A 14,781-nucleotide genomic window follows, 5' to 3' on the forward strand; every position below is an offset into this window, starting at 1 on the left:
GTCCCCGTTTCCCTTTCCCCAGTGTAGGGTAGCCAACCGGGCTCAGTCCTGGTTAACCTCCCTACCTTTCATTTATCATTTGCTCTCTCTCTCTGAGAGGACACTTGATACTGTTATCGGTGAAATTCATCGCGAAGAGCATGATTCTCGTGAGAAAGACATTGATATCGCTGTTGCAGTGCCCGTTACTTTTTTTGGGACCGGATGGTAAAAGATGCAGTTGAGAGTCTGCCGCGATATTTCGAACGCGAGGACTTTGCCGAATCTTTGAGAATCTTTTCGGCGCATGAACACAACGTTACATAAAAGAAGCTACAATGTTAGAAACAGAGCACAGTAAACTCTAATTATTTAACAAACATAAGAAATAATAAATCACCCGGACGCTTTTTCAATAAAGCAATTGTAAGCGAGTTTTGTGTTCTTCGCTTGAGTTAAACTTCGGATCAATGGAATTAACAAATTTTTCTGTTCCTTTGAATTCCATTTAAGCGGACTCGATGGTAGTTATTAGGTACGAAAGTGTCGTATGTTAGAGAGTAAGTTTCGTGTGTACTTATGCCACATTTCATGTTCTAATGTTGCACACGTCTTACTTTGCAGGTGGAATTATGAGGCAAGAGAAATGTATCCGCAAGTGAGCAGCACTTAACTGGCTACGCATGGTTATACATCTGTTTCGGAAAGGTACGACCACCAAAGAAATTCACGAGGGCAGGGAAAACACTTTGCTCGACAGCTGCTCCTTCGTATGCGACCCGCCGTGGTTGCTCAGTGGCTATGGTGTTGGGCTGCTGAGCACGAGGTCGCGGGATCGAATCCCGGCCACGGCGGCCGCATTTCGATGGGGGCGAAATGCGAAAACACCCGTGTGCTTAGATTTAGGTGCACGTTAAAGATCCCCAGGGGGTCGAAATTTCCGGAGTCCTCCACTGCGGCGTGCCTCATAATCAGAAAGTGGTTTTGGCACGTAAAACCCCAAATATTATTATTATTATTCGTATGCGACAGTGCGTGAACGAATTTATACGCGGGCAGCAGTCTTCCAGTGACGAACCGCGTCTGGGACGCGTCTGTGCAGTGCTTTCACATACGAGAGCGTCACAAACGTGCATGACATGATCACCTCTCGCTGAGAGACGCGGAAAAACATTGCAAGATGTCTGCGCACTCTCGAAGGAATGTGCATGTCATGCTTAACGAGCGCCTGGACATGCGCAAGGTGGCCTGCACACTGGTTTGCCTGCGTCGACATTCACCATGAGATGGGGTGCTATAACGTAAAGCTATTCCAAGCTTTTCTATTCGAATTCTACAATCAGCCCACCGCGATTGTTCAATTTCTTTTTTTTTGCCCCCACTCCCCCCTTGGCCTGTCTGTCAGGCGACGTCCCGAAAACCGCGATAAATCCCCATCTAAGAAGACGCGTACACACTTATTATGCATGATAGGACTGAACAAAAGAAAAACAGTTATTTCTGATCCGACGCCTTTTCTCCATTAGCCCTCTGCTATTGGTCAAATGTTTTCGGGCTGCAGCCACTTCACTTACCTGTCACGCGACGTCACAAAACCGCGAGAACTCACCGCGTCAGAGTGGCTTGTACGTGTTAAAGATGCATGAATATGCCGAAACAAACTGATTTCTTTTTTTCTGAATAGCCGCAGGCTGTCCCGTTCCGAAAGGAATAAAAGATGACTGCCGCTGATCCTTCAGGCACTTGCTACTCGCAGCCGCCGGAGAGCTTGGGTGTATTTGCGTAGGATAAAGATTTTTGCATGGCCGTGTAACCTTTTTGATCACTTTCGGCACGTTTCCGACCTCACTCTGCCAACTCTTCTTTGCAGAGGGTCAGTTTTAGCGTCATTCTTAAGTTTCCGTTGCATGCCGCCGCAATTTTCGACCAGCCACCGCGAATTAAATAAGGGAAGCGGTCGCAGACGCCGACACCAACCTTTTCATCCGGTTATCTAATTTCATTGCGCTGGCTTGGCCCCATCAAACCCTTCTCCACTTGAGCGTGCTCGTCGCCTCCTGGCAGCCAATTACAAACGAAAAACCGCTCAATGGAAATATTATTCATTTTAGAAGCAAGGAAAAGCCACCTCGCCTCCTGGCAGCCAATTACAAACGAAAAACCGCTCAATGTAGGCAATATTATTCATTTTAAAAGCAAGGAAAAGCCACCTCCTATAAACTAGGAGAGTGTTTGATCAGGCTGATCAGGCAACGCTGCGGGTCATCACCTGATGCTTGCGTGGGTGGTAACGCAAATTTGACGTCAGGAGATTGAAATAAGAATATATTGAAATGGTTCTACGTTATAGGGCCCATAGTTTCTGTCGTATCTTTTCATTAATTTTGTTACGGCGCATTACACATTTTCGTCGCGGGCTTTTCTACAGACAATAAATGGGTAAATGAGAAAGGATAATAACGTAAAACATTATGAGAGCAGTCCACCATAAAGAACTTGTCATGAACGTTCGTTGACTTTCAATTGAATAAATAAAAAGTATCTCTAGCATTGGCAAGTGTGTGCGTGAGTGCGTGAGTGCGTGCGCGTGTGTGCGTGTGGCGGAAAGATGCTGCTGATTCGGACGGGTGCTAAGACGTGTACTCACGAACACACACATACACAAACATTAAACAATCCCTTCGGCTCTGAACTGATTTACTCGCAGCGTACGCCACCTTGTCAAGAATATTGCAATGCACGCAAGGTCGTCTGCGTCGACAACAGTATACAGTTGAGTTCCGGTAATTGAACCCTAATGTGACCGACGAAATGCATCGAATTATCCGGCGGGTCGAATTAAACAAGATGCAAAAAAAAACGTCTGAACACACGACTGATTCTTTTGGCAGTATTTGACCCGTTCTAAAATGCCCCACAATCAAACGCGTGCCAGCTTTTTATGTGTCCGAAGTAAAAACTAACGCAGAGATAACATTTAAGCTGCTAAACAAAGTAGAAATCTAGCGTGCCCGATTTTTTAGCAAGAAAAGGGGCAGTGTTCTAATAGCTTTTGCACATTGTTGGTTGGTTTCGTAAAGTCTGCTCAGCCGCAGCACAACGCTATTATGTGGAAAAGCATACAAACGCCGTGAAGGTGGTCTTGGTTCCGTAGCAGGCCATTTTCCGGCCCAATTTTCAAGGAAGATAAATGCCTTAATCAGGCGTTATGAGCTCTGGTTATTGCTTGAAAATCTTGCTTGGGCAGGCTGGAAATACGTGTCTTGGACGGTAGATTGCGTGTGTTCAACGCATTCACTGTCCCCTAATCTCTGCCGAGACAGACGCTATACCAATAAAGGGTTCGCTATTGGGGTTATCATAGGTTTCAAACGCGTGCGCGCTGAAACACCAAAAGTCGAATTATCTAACAAATGTCAATTTTATGATCGGAGTAACGCAAGTTAAAGCTCATAGAAATGCATGGGCGGCGGCCGCGACCTTCGTTCTGGATCGAATTAACCAACGAATCGAATTAACCGAAGTCGAATTTACCGAAGTCTGCAGTATATTACCTACTGTAGCCTCCGAAATGCGAGCGCAAATGACCCACCTCTCACAGTCTAAAAGAAGACGAAGAAGGGCAGCAACAACAACAGCAGAAACAATAACAACAACAGCAACAATAATAGTAGTTGTAATACAAATTGCGCAGAGCATGGATGTATAACGAAAGCTGATCGTTCAGCTCATGCGGCTTCAAGCTGCATATTGTTGCCACAGGGCTACGTTCGATCTGCAATGGAGTATGGCCTTTTTTTTCGCTCGTCAGATGGTTATGATGAAGCTGCAAACGAGAAGGTTGCCTGAACGACCACGGAGTAAGCGATAGAAGAACGTACGGACTATTAGTGAACAGATATGACGTAAGCAGCGCTCTGCCTTGTTACCTCTCTGCTTTCGTCAGAATTTTCGCACTGATTCGGTAACGTCGTGTTCCATATTTTCTCATTCTTGATGCGCGTGCGGCCCTTCTCTTAATTCGACGCAGTCCTTGGCCAACTGCACAAAGTGGAAAAGACAGAGTCGCTCTATTGTGAAAGAAACGCGAAAAGGTTCGCCTGTATTGAAATCCTGACAAGCTACTCACTATTGTGGAAATGGAATGGGAGTAACATGAGGAGAGAAAAATGTTGATTAGGGCAAAATGGTAGTTTTAATGGACGTCAAGAGCGAAATTTATTCAAGCTCTCAAGTCGAGACCACTCCCGTGAAAAAAAAAGAAGAAAAGAAAATTGATAGTCTTTATAATTAGACGAAAGTAGGACCAGGCCCCCAAGATGACCTTTTATAACAAGTGTTAATCGTTAAAATTTGACAAATTCTCCTCCAGTGATTTTCGTTCCACTGAATATCGCCGGCTGATGCCCAACGTGTGTTCTATATAGTCTCAGATGTACCACACTCTTCGAAGCCATCATGATAAACGCCAACACCTGCTGCATGAGCTACTTTCGTTCGATCTCGTACCCTTTTATCTCATATTGTATTACACATGCTGCATACTGGCATGCTGAGAACGCTGCTGGTGATAACGGTTGTTATGCGGAGGCTATAGAACACGTCTTGTGCGACTTTCCTGGATACAGTGTACAGAAACAATGACTCGACTTCGATAGCTGGTGTTAATGACAGACTATCACCAAAACAAATAATTTTGGAATGCCAACGTCACAAACGTTGCTGCAGAGGACTACGAAAGCATTGTTGCAATTCTTACCGATCACAGGCTTGCACAAGTGATTTCAGCCCCGACATGTGGTACCTATTATCCTGTGCTGTGAATGGCACTGATAGCGTACATGTGGTATATTTTTCTCTCCCCATGACTATTTCTTTCTTACATTTCTGCCTCCCCCCCCCCCTTTTCGCTGTAGGGCAGCAATCCGTTTTCTTTTTGTTCTAGTTAATGTCACTACTTCGCTCTCTTATCTCTCCTGCTTGAATTACACGTGGACGTAGCCAGTGGAGGCAGACCAGTTCATCCATCTACTGTGGTATCACTGATAAATCGGTGAGAACGAAAACTCGACCTTCCGTCGATAGCTCCTGGCCTGGCACTATGTGTTCCTCCTGCCATCTGGTTTGCCTCCGTATTGTGTCGTCTGCGGCCACCGCTGGGGAGGGAGCAAGACCGCCGGTGTTCAGTCACGTGATATAGGCTCAGAAAGTGGGCGTACCCTGCGCGAAAAAAAAAGAGTCTCGTAGAATCAGCTGCCGCAGATGGCCAAGCTCAAGCAGGCGTATCGCTTAACGCCCAGCGTGTTGCATGCCGCGAAAACAACAGAACAGTGCAACGCTGGCCGACACCGCCGTCCCCATTTTTCTTGAGCTGACACCAAGTGAGATCGCTTAGAACTGTGGCATCACTAGATCCGAAAGCGTCTGCACCGCATGCAGAAAGGTATCGCCATCTGGAAGCACCTTACAAGCAAAGAAGACTCGGTACGTCTGTACTGACGTAGAGCAACAGTGTGCTTTTCTACGAGCAGCCGCACACCGAGGCGCTCCATAGGAGCCATTACCAACCGGCCTGGCCTGCCGTGCTAACCTTACTTGTAGCAACAAGGCATCACAACCACCATCATTATCCCGTGCCCGAAAGACCTAAAACCAACCAAAACTTATTAAGCACAAATAAAATAGCTCTTCCGCGCATTACGATATTGAAACGAAAGTATATATAGAGTGTTCGTTGTGTTATGATCCGTAAAAACGCTTAAGCTTCCTGCGCCTCTTTCCTTACAAAAAGACAAAGTTGGCAGAACGACGAATCCGGCAAGCAACTTTATACGGCATCTTAATGCCAAGTCGAACGTTATTTTCGAATAGGGAGTGCCACAAACGATCGGCTGGAGAAAGATGCTGCTTCGAGTCGGGAACAGAATGCGAGCGATATGGCAAACATGCTATAAAAGTATTCAAAAAACTTAGTGCAACGACACAACGCAGAACTGGATGAGCCCGAAGAAAGCGACCGAGGCATCGTAAAATCGCTATACACGCAGCGTACGCAACGCCGTTTAAATGGGAGACAGACGGGGGGGCACGAGTAGCCGCAGAGACAAACGCTTCGCAAATCGACCGCATTTTTCTTCGACATCCGGTTCCCTCCACGCTGAATATCTATATCGGACTGCGTGGCTCGCCTGCTCCACATGCACCACCGACATCGGTCTGCCACAGCCTACAATTCTGCCGCTTCGTTTTCGCGAAAAAAGGAAAGAAAGAATATCGACAAAGCGGCACTGCATGCGTTGCGAAGACTCGGGGATGTTCTCGGGTGGATGGATAGGGTATAAGCGGGGAAACGGGGTCCCGTCGCCATTGTCATCGTATTGCGTTCAATTTGTTGTTTTCTCTCCAGCTTGAGTTGTCCGGCTTGCCACAGCATTGCTTTTATCTTGTTTTCTTACACTTTCTTTTTTTTTGCAACTTTGCTATCGCATTAGCCTGAAGGACTGCAAAGCACACAATGGGGCAGTTCGCGAGAGTTTGTTCAGAATCCTGTTTTCTTCTTCATAGAGCCAGCGTGCCGCCCGGAGGACAACAGCACGAGTTTTTAACAAATAGAGACATGTCAAAGGATAACAATATTTATATTGTTATCCTTGGAGCGCTCAGAGAAGGAGGAGAAAGAAATGAAAACTAAAATGAAACAAAGCCCTGCGAAGCTGGGGGCTCAGCGCAAGGCTGATGCCGAAGCAAGAAGTGAAAAGAATGCGAAGAGAAACCATGCCAAGTGGAAGAGAAAGGCTGGAGTTCGTCCAATTGTCTCTTCCGCGAGGGTGCGTTTGACCGAGAGAAGCAAGTCGTTCGCCTGCCGCTGCTGCCCTACGCGTGGCTTCGTTGGCCGGACTGCTTCAGCGTGCGCGAAAGGAGAGGGCGAGCGATGGAAAAGACTTTGCGGTCGTTGTTTCACTGAAGGCGAAACCGTGGTGCGTCTCCGCGCGTTAGAAGTAACGCGCTGTTCGTCGTTTTGATTCGTTGGTTTGTCACCCTTCTTTTATTTCCTTCGTTTTGCTAAACTACAGCCATTTGTTATTTGCGACGGAGTACAAGAGGGAGACCGTTTAAAACACTTGGCACTGACGATAGAGAGAGTGTTAAGTTTCCAGAACCGTGCTGTCGAAGCAAACCTTGCACATAATTTTACGGGAAACGGTGCGCAAGCTGAGGGTGGACGGTGTGTTTCATGCAAAGTTTCCGAGCTTGTGCGAAATGTTTTTTTTTTACGGGAAGCCTGTACTAGGCAACGTGATTGAGGTACACGTCGGGCGGAAAAATGGGATTGTCTCACTTGGCGAGAATTGATGCCAGTACCGTCAGCACGACGTGAATCGTTTTCTCGCGAGCAAAAGGCACTGGCCTCTTTGAACAGGATGCTTCGTAACTTTGCCATGACGTGGTGCGAGAAGGAAAGCCACAAGTTGAAAGAACTTTCATATGTTTTGCGCCACTCCCATACGCTTGTTCACGATTTTGTTTTTTGTGCCTCCTTTGTTTCCGTCGTTCTACCTTCAACATACTACGCGTGCCAAAGCTGCACGTTATCCAACGTTTTCTAATGTATGCAAGTGGTTTTGCATACACTTAGGCAGAGAACTATGCATGGTGTGAGGGGAAGTTCGATGCCAAAGCTTTCCCTAATTAAAAGTGCGGTCCTAAACAACGTCCGAATGACGCTGCTTGTCTGCGAATGCCCGAGAGATGGATTGAATAATGTTGCCCGGCACTGACTCTTCGATCATGCTCTGTGATCTTTTGTTATGGGCTTTCCGAATTGTCCCTACAAAAAGACCTTTGTGGCGAGCGTTTCCAGCGACGGACTTCTCCAGGATAAAAATCAAATGATGAAAACATGGCTAGGGGGCTCGTTCACGCATCGTCGGCGAAGCGTCGCACGCTTCTATTCAGGAGCATTCCGCCCCCGATGGAATCTCGCATTCGAATCGTTCTCATTCTGTCCGCATCCGGGTGAATGGAAGCGATGCACTGCGCTCCACTGTGACAAATGGGTTGTGTGCTTCTTGCCCGATGAAAACGTCGACGCGAAGACGACAGAAATGTTCAGAAATGAACAAAAAGTAAAAAAGAAAGAAAGATGCGTGTAGGGAGTTGCCATTTCAAGAAAGGGAAACGTGGTTGCTCTACGTGTGGAAAACCTTACGTACTTTAACAACAGCTGCACGTGAACGACGTTCTACATACTTTCAACAGGGTCGTGTTTTCAGAATAATTTCGGCCCTTGAGGGATTTATGTCATTCCCCAGCAATCAGTTCAGCTTATCTTGCCCGCCTTTCCTTTCTTTAACGCTGCGCGCACCGTATTTCCCGGTCACGAACGGCATGCTCCTTATCAGCATGGCATACCTTTCTTCACGGAAAAGTAGCGAGCGCACAGTGTAAGAAAAGAAATGCACGCAAACTAGTCGACGATTATCGTTTGGGGACAAGATAAGCCTCAGAGGGTGTAAAGTATTTTTTAAATATCTGTGAAATTTTGGGGCATTGCGCTCAAAAACCACCAGCTGATTATCACGCACGCGGTAGTAGGGGACTCAGGATTGATTTTCACCACCTGTGGTTCTATATATAACTGCATGAGCGTTTTTAGATGTAGCCCTCATCGAAGTGAGGCCGCGGCAGCCTCGTTTGAACTAGTGATCCCGAGCTGAGCAGCGAAACGCCACAGCCAATTAGAGCGTATTATTATTATTATTATTATTATTATTATTATTATTATTATTATTATTATTATTATTATTATTATTATTATTATTATTATTATTATTATCATTACTATTATTATTATTATTCGTTAAGGTTACGCGTGCGTGTGGCCTGAGCGCTGTATCAATAGCTGAATACGCGTTGGTTAGTCATTTCACTCAGAAAACTAATGTAATCTTCGGCTTGTCGTTTCGGAGCGCTCAAGACCACTCTCGCGAGCAGCATTTTCTTCGACTCGCCACGTCGTCACAACAAAGCGTTGCTGCTGTTGACGACGCTCTACCGTAACCTTGGAGACTGCATCTGACACCTCAACGAACGCTCGTCTCACCGCGCGTTCACCGTCCGAAGCTTTGGTTAACGAAATCGGACGTTTGCTGCAGTCACATTGTTTCACCTCTGCCATTTCCTCCTCCGAGAGCGAGTCGCGCGTTAGGCTTGTCTGCTTCTCCTCAGCATCTGAGTTCGAGGAACCCCGACCTGGCCGACTCTGATACGCAGGATGGAGTCAACCAGCGGAAGATACCATAAATGTGGCCATTTCACCGTGGAACTCGACGTTGTGAGAGAGTGAGTGAGAACCGGCGGACTGATGAGGGATAACGAAACTATACATTGCCAATTATTTTTTGGCGCTTCGTTGGTAACAATAACGACACTTCGTCATGTTCTCATTGGTCGATGATAACAAAGGAATGGTATTCGACAAAAGGAACCGTTACATTACATCGCGACCTCTGTCTGTTGCCTACCAAGGCATCCATCATTAGCAATGCCAGGGCCTCCGTTTATGAAGTGAAACAGCATAGCTGAGAAGAGTTGAATATGTATAAAAGCAGTATCAAAATTTCGAAGCTGATAAATCGATTGAGAGTTACCCTCCGTGACCAAGTACTTAATTGCCGTGAGCCATATCCCAACGTTCTATGATGACTTGTCCCTTCCTTTCCTTCTCCCCGCCCTCCTCCTTCTGCTTTGTCTTCTCCTATACCTTACAATGCGTGGATTGAGAATATGTCAGCAGCGAGTAAGTAAACAAACACTCGAATATGCGTGTCACTGTCGCATTGTAGTCAGAGTTTGATATGTAGTATCCTAGCGCAACACAAATGTAGTTCATTTTGGAACCGGCCAGTAGCCCGAAAGAGCAGACATTCAAAAGACTCCAGCTGACTCCTTGGTCGGGTACGAACTTCTGTGACGGTATTCTCGGGGAATCCTTTCAGGGGACAACTTCGCTTTCGCGAGATTTCATGTGACTAGCGCCAGACACGTCGGCGTCCACGGGTAACGGCGTACATGACACTCTGCTATGACCGTAAAACTTGGCATCGTGCCAGGGCCGCTGTCGTCGTTAGAAGACACTAATGCGTACAAGTCCTACAAAGCACGGCTCACCTGGACCACGGAGTTGCTGTTTATGTATGTGGGGAGGAGGGCTCTGTCCCCTGTCTAAGCAAACATCGTTGTCGCTGAAGCTTCATCTGCAATTTTTCCAACAGTTTGACAGCGAAGCTGTATATGGCTAGGTTCTAGAAAAAAAAAATGCGTGCGTCTGTCAAGCCGTGCAGATCGAGAATTTCTCCCCACAAGTGGGCCGATCCCGAAGATAATGCAATACCAGTCCGACCCGTGGCGGAGGCGAAGCAGGTTTTAAGCACTCCGTCAACTTGCAAAAACAATTTGAATATCTTAGGTTTAAAAGCAACCCGTATCAGGTAATAAGCTGATAAGAATCCGCGTCGGCCATGTCTACGTTCGTATCGCCCTCTCTTTGTAAGCGTTCCAAACGCTGGCGTATCTCCTTTCCTTTCCTTCCGCTCTCCCTTGGTGGTGGTCCCGTAAGCATGTTGCCCGCCAGGACCGCGAGGCTGAAATAAATGCAAACAGCCCATGTGGTCCCGATCCCGAAAACTTGGAATGTTTCACCGGAGCAACGGTCAGGTTTCAGAGGGAGTTTGTGGGGAATAAATTTTGTGTGGCCTGTGTTGTGTGTGAGCGCTTGTGGCTTTCGAGTGACCCTTCAACTATTACTGCAATGCAGGACGTCGACCAAAGCACGAGCGCCTTGGCTACGGTGAAGCAGTGTGCCCTCGGAGTGCGTTGAGGTGCGTGTTGTCTATTCTACGTGCCAGGATTCGTTAGTAAAGTGTGTCCTGCTACGTTTCGCAACAATACACGGGTGTGTATGCCCCATGATGCCTCATCACTTTCCGAGGCTCAACGCCTCCATTTCGCCTTCCATTTATGCGCATACGGCGTTTGACGCACGGCAATAGGCAGTTCGCCATTAAAGAGTCCCCTTACACTGCTTCGCTGGTCATCCACCTTCACAATGTGGAATGGCCCTGAATGTTTGTTGAGGATTCAGGCAAATGCGCGGAATCAGGAGCGTTGACAAATAATTATGTCTTTCGTATTAACATTTTAGGCCAGCTTCTTAATGCTTGGCGGCAAAAAAAAATTTAAATATAGGCTTTTCTTTTTGTGTATCAGAAAAGAATTGACGAATTTTGTGGGTTGATACGGCAGTGGTATATGTATATTTTGTTGTGATTGAAACGAATGGAAACATGCTTCCGACCTCCCGAAGTCTGGATAATCAGCACTCGCCTGCCGCCGATGTTACTTACATTACGCGTAGGCCTAGAGCGTCCATCGAGTTCGTAACTGGCGAGTGAAGGAGCCCAGCTCAGAAACTCTGTCGAAGGAATTGAATATTCAGTTGCCTTTGGCGCTGCCGCGATTTGAAATATGGCACTCCTGACTTCGTGTGGTGTGTGATAGGTTGAACGAACCGCGTGTAACTATGCGCGGTGAAGCGCGGCGTGTTTCATGCTTGAATCATGTGGTCTCAGGGGACTGAGGTTTACCAGCGAGCTCTATGCTGTTTCCAGCGCCAAAAATAACGTTCGAGAATGAAAGACAGCAGACGTCAAAGAATTGGAAGCACATGATAAGCCATGCCGTCCGCTTCAGCTGACAGTGCACACTTTTATTCGGCATGTGGATTCAATTTAGTACAATTTCACAGCACTCCTTCACTTCTTTCAAATGCATGCGTTTTATGGGCTGGTTGGAGATCAATCGCTAATGTAGCACACAAGTACGCTGACACACTGAAGGAAGCACGACACAGGGCTGTCATGTTTGAGTCTGTGTGTCCTCATACTTGAGAGAGAGAGAGAGAAACGTTTATTAGACGAAACAGTGTCCCGAGCGAGGCCGGGTATCACCCTAAGGTGGGAGGGCTCCTTAGTCCAGGAACCCTCTGGCTTCGACTGCCCTCTTAGCCCTGGCGACGAGTTGTCGTTGGTCTTCCAGGTCCCCGAGGGTTAGCTTGGCCTCCCACGTTTCGAACAGGTCGTTTGCCTGCGTTTCTGGTTGCATTTCGCTGCCTTCCTGCCACGGGCATTCCAGGAGCAAGTGTGCCAGAGTGTCGGGTACGTTGCACAGTGGGCAGAGGTAGCCGTGGAGTGTCGGGTAGAGGCGATGCATCATCGTTCCGTGCGTGTATGTGTTACTTTGCAGGCGTCTAAGGATTAGGCTTTCTTCTCTGTCGAGTTTAGGGTGCGGTGGAGGGTACACTCGACGCTCGAGCCTGTAATGCTGCAATATGGCCGAATAGTTGGTGGGTACGGCCTCCGCCTCTTCTGTCACGGGTCCGAGAGCGCGTGGGGAGTGGGGAGCCCGGCTGACGTGCTCGCGGGCAGCGGCGTGGGCCGCTTCGTTCCCCTCTAGTCCCTCGTGTCCGGGTACCCACGTTACGCAGGTGTACGGGAGCGGAGTGCTTCGTCTTTTTAGTATCTTGAGTGCATCGGCCGAGATGCGGCCCCTCAAGAAGTTTCTGCAGGCGGCCTGAGAGTCGGTGAATATAATTGCTGCGTCTGTGCATGTGGTGGTGGCGAGAGCGATTGCCGCTTCTTCAGCCGTTTCCGGGTTGCGTGCCTTGATGGTTGCCGATGCAAGCTCGGAGCCTTGGGAGTCGACGACGCTCAGAGCGTACGCGTTTCGATGCGGATACTTGGCCGCATCGGTGTAGCGGGCATTCGGGTCATGCTTGAAACTTCTTTTGATGGCGTTGGCTCTAGCCTGTCTTCTACTCTTGTGATATATGGGATGCATGTTACGCGGGACACGTGCGATGGAAATGCACTCTCGAACGTCCGGTGGTATTCGCTCTTTCTTGTCCATGTCTGCGACATACGTCTCGCCGTAGTTTAGGTTTCGGAGTACTGATCTCCCTGTGGGCGTGAGCTTGAGTCGTTCCAGCTGGCTGTTCTTGTGCGCTTCGGCGAGCTCTTGCCACGTGTTGTGGACGCCCATCTTAAGGAGACGTGATGTAGAGGCCATGGCGGGGAGTCCCAGGGCGGCTTTGATTGCCTTCCTTATCATGATGTTCAGTTTTTCTATTTCAGCGTTCTTTAAAGCCAGGTACGGCGTGCCGTATGTGATGCGGCTGGTGAGGAGCGCTTGTACTATTCTTAGAGTGTCTTGCTCCTTGAGCCCGCTTCTTTGGCTTGAGATCCGTTTGATGAGGTGCGTTAGTTGCGAAAGGGTGCGTTCTAGTCTCGGTAGGCTGGCAGCTCCCGATCCGTCTTTGTGGATGTGGAGTCCAAGTATTCGCACGCTGTCGACTTTCGGGATTGTTGTCCCGTTGAGTGTGATGCTGATCTATTTGATCTATTTGCAATATGTGCACCGTGTGAAATGCGCAGGAGGATCTGCATTCCACAGCACCTATGCATGCAGCCGCGTATACAAGGATTCATCTGATGTTACCTGCTTGAGCAGCAGAACATATTGAATCAATGAAACTGTAATCGGTTTTTCGTCTCCTTTTCTGTTTATGGAAAGAGCAGATAGTGTGAGTGCATTGTGGGGAAGGGGAAAAAGTGTCATCAGTGCTTTGTGCAGTCAGTATGCCTAAACTTCCCAAATCTCTTCAGCTTTCACTAAAATGTTTCTCGCTGCGATACTATAAACTGCAGTCATGAAAATTATCATTCAAAACCATGTTCGTAGTTCATCTTCACAAAATGTGTTTAACAAGTTAGCACTTCCACTGGGACGCTATGCCAATATGCAGCCATATATATAGAACATATATAGATATGTTCTGTAAAAGTGAACGGCTGGGACTGCAATAACAACTTTATAATAGCACTGAAAATGTCCTGCCATGGGTATCAGCCACAACAAAACTGTTTGCATGTCCAACCTACAACGTTGGAGGCACCTCTATAAAGAGTGTTCGGGCCCTTCCGATTCTGCGTGTAACATTCGGCCCTTCTCTCGTGTTTTCCTCATACGACACCAGCCATGTGACTAAGGTTCATCGCATTCTTAGGTTTGTGTCCCATGTCTCCCTTCCCTGTGGAGCTGAGGTTATCATAGGACACTACAATTCTATCATTCTGCCGCGGCTTGAATACTGCGGACCATATTTTGATGCGAATGCGTCAAATGGCACGCTGAGCGAAAAAGTCGGCCTGTAGCAGCGAAATGGCACCTAAATTCTCATTGGCTGCGACTCCACATGACGAGGGCGCCTCGACGGAGCAGAGTGGGCGAATCGGAACACCTGCTGCCCGATTAGCGCACCAGGTGTCGCGTGAGGTGAGAGGGCATCGCCGCGACGCCACGTCACCAGCGCGCCTTAGCGGAGCAGATACGGCGACGCGACGCAGCGGGGCGAGACGGGTTGTCGTCGACGAGGCAGTCACGTGACGCGCGCGTGCAGGAGCCGCCGTCTCGCTCTCGGAAGCCGGCGCACAGTCCGTATATATACCGCTCTCTCTCTCTCACTCTCTCTCTCTCTCACTCCCACTGGGCTTAGCTGCTGCGCACGCCTGCCGGCCTTGGTGGCTGCTGCTGCTTCCTCGTTCTAATCATCGCGCAGGAGATCGGTGGCATGCGGCGTCCAATACTCGTATCGTTCAAATTATTCCGCTCAACAGCCAACATGCCAACGTACAAACTGTAAAAAAAAACGCACGAATTTAGTCGCAAAACTCGATACCATACTCC

General features: G+C 48.0%; 1 protein-coding gene and 1 pseudogene across 1 annotated transcript in view; both read right to left on the minus strand.

The window, feature by feature from the left end:
* LOC135920245 (protein eva-1 homolog C-like) overlaps nucleotides 1–14,781 on the minus strand; it is a 671,604-nt gene that overhangs the window by 317,135 nt on the left and 339,688 nt on the right. The window lies entirely within an intron of this gene.
* Nucleotides 10,339–10,501, minus strand: LOC135920249 (U2 spliceosomal RNA; annotated as a pseudogene).

Source organism: Dermacentor albipictus, chromosome 5 (genome assembly GCF_038994185.2).
Source record: "Dermacentor albipictus isolate Rhodes 1998 colony chromosome 5, USDA_Dalb.pri_finalv2, whole genome shotgun sequence".
Lineage (NCBI taxonomy): Eukaryota > Metazoa > Arthropoda > Arachnida > Ixodida > Ixodidae > Dermacentor > Dermacentor albipictus.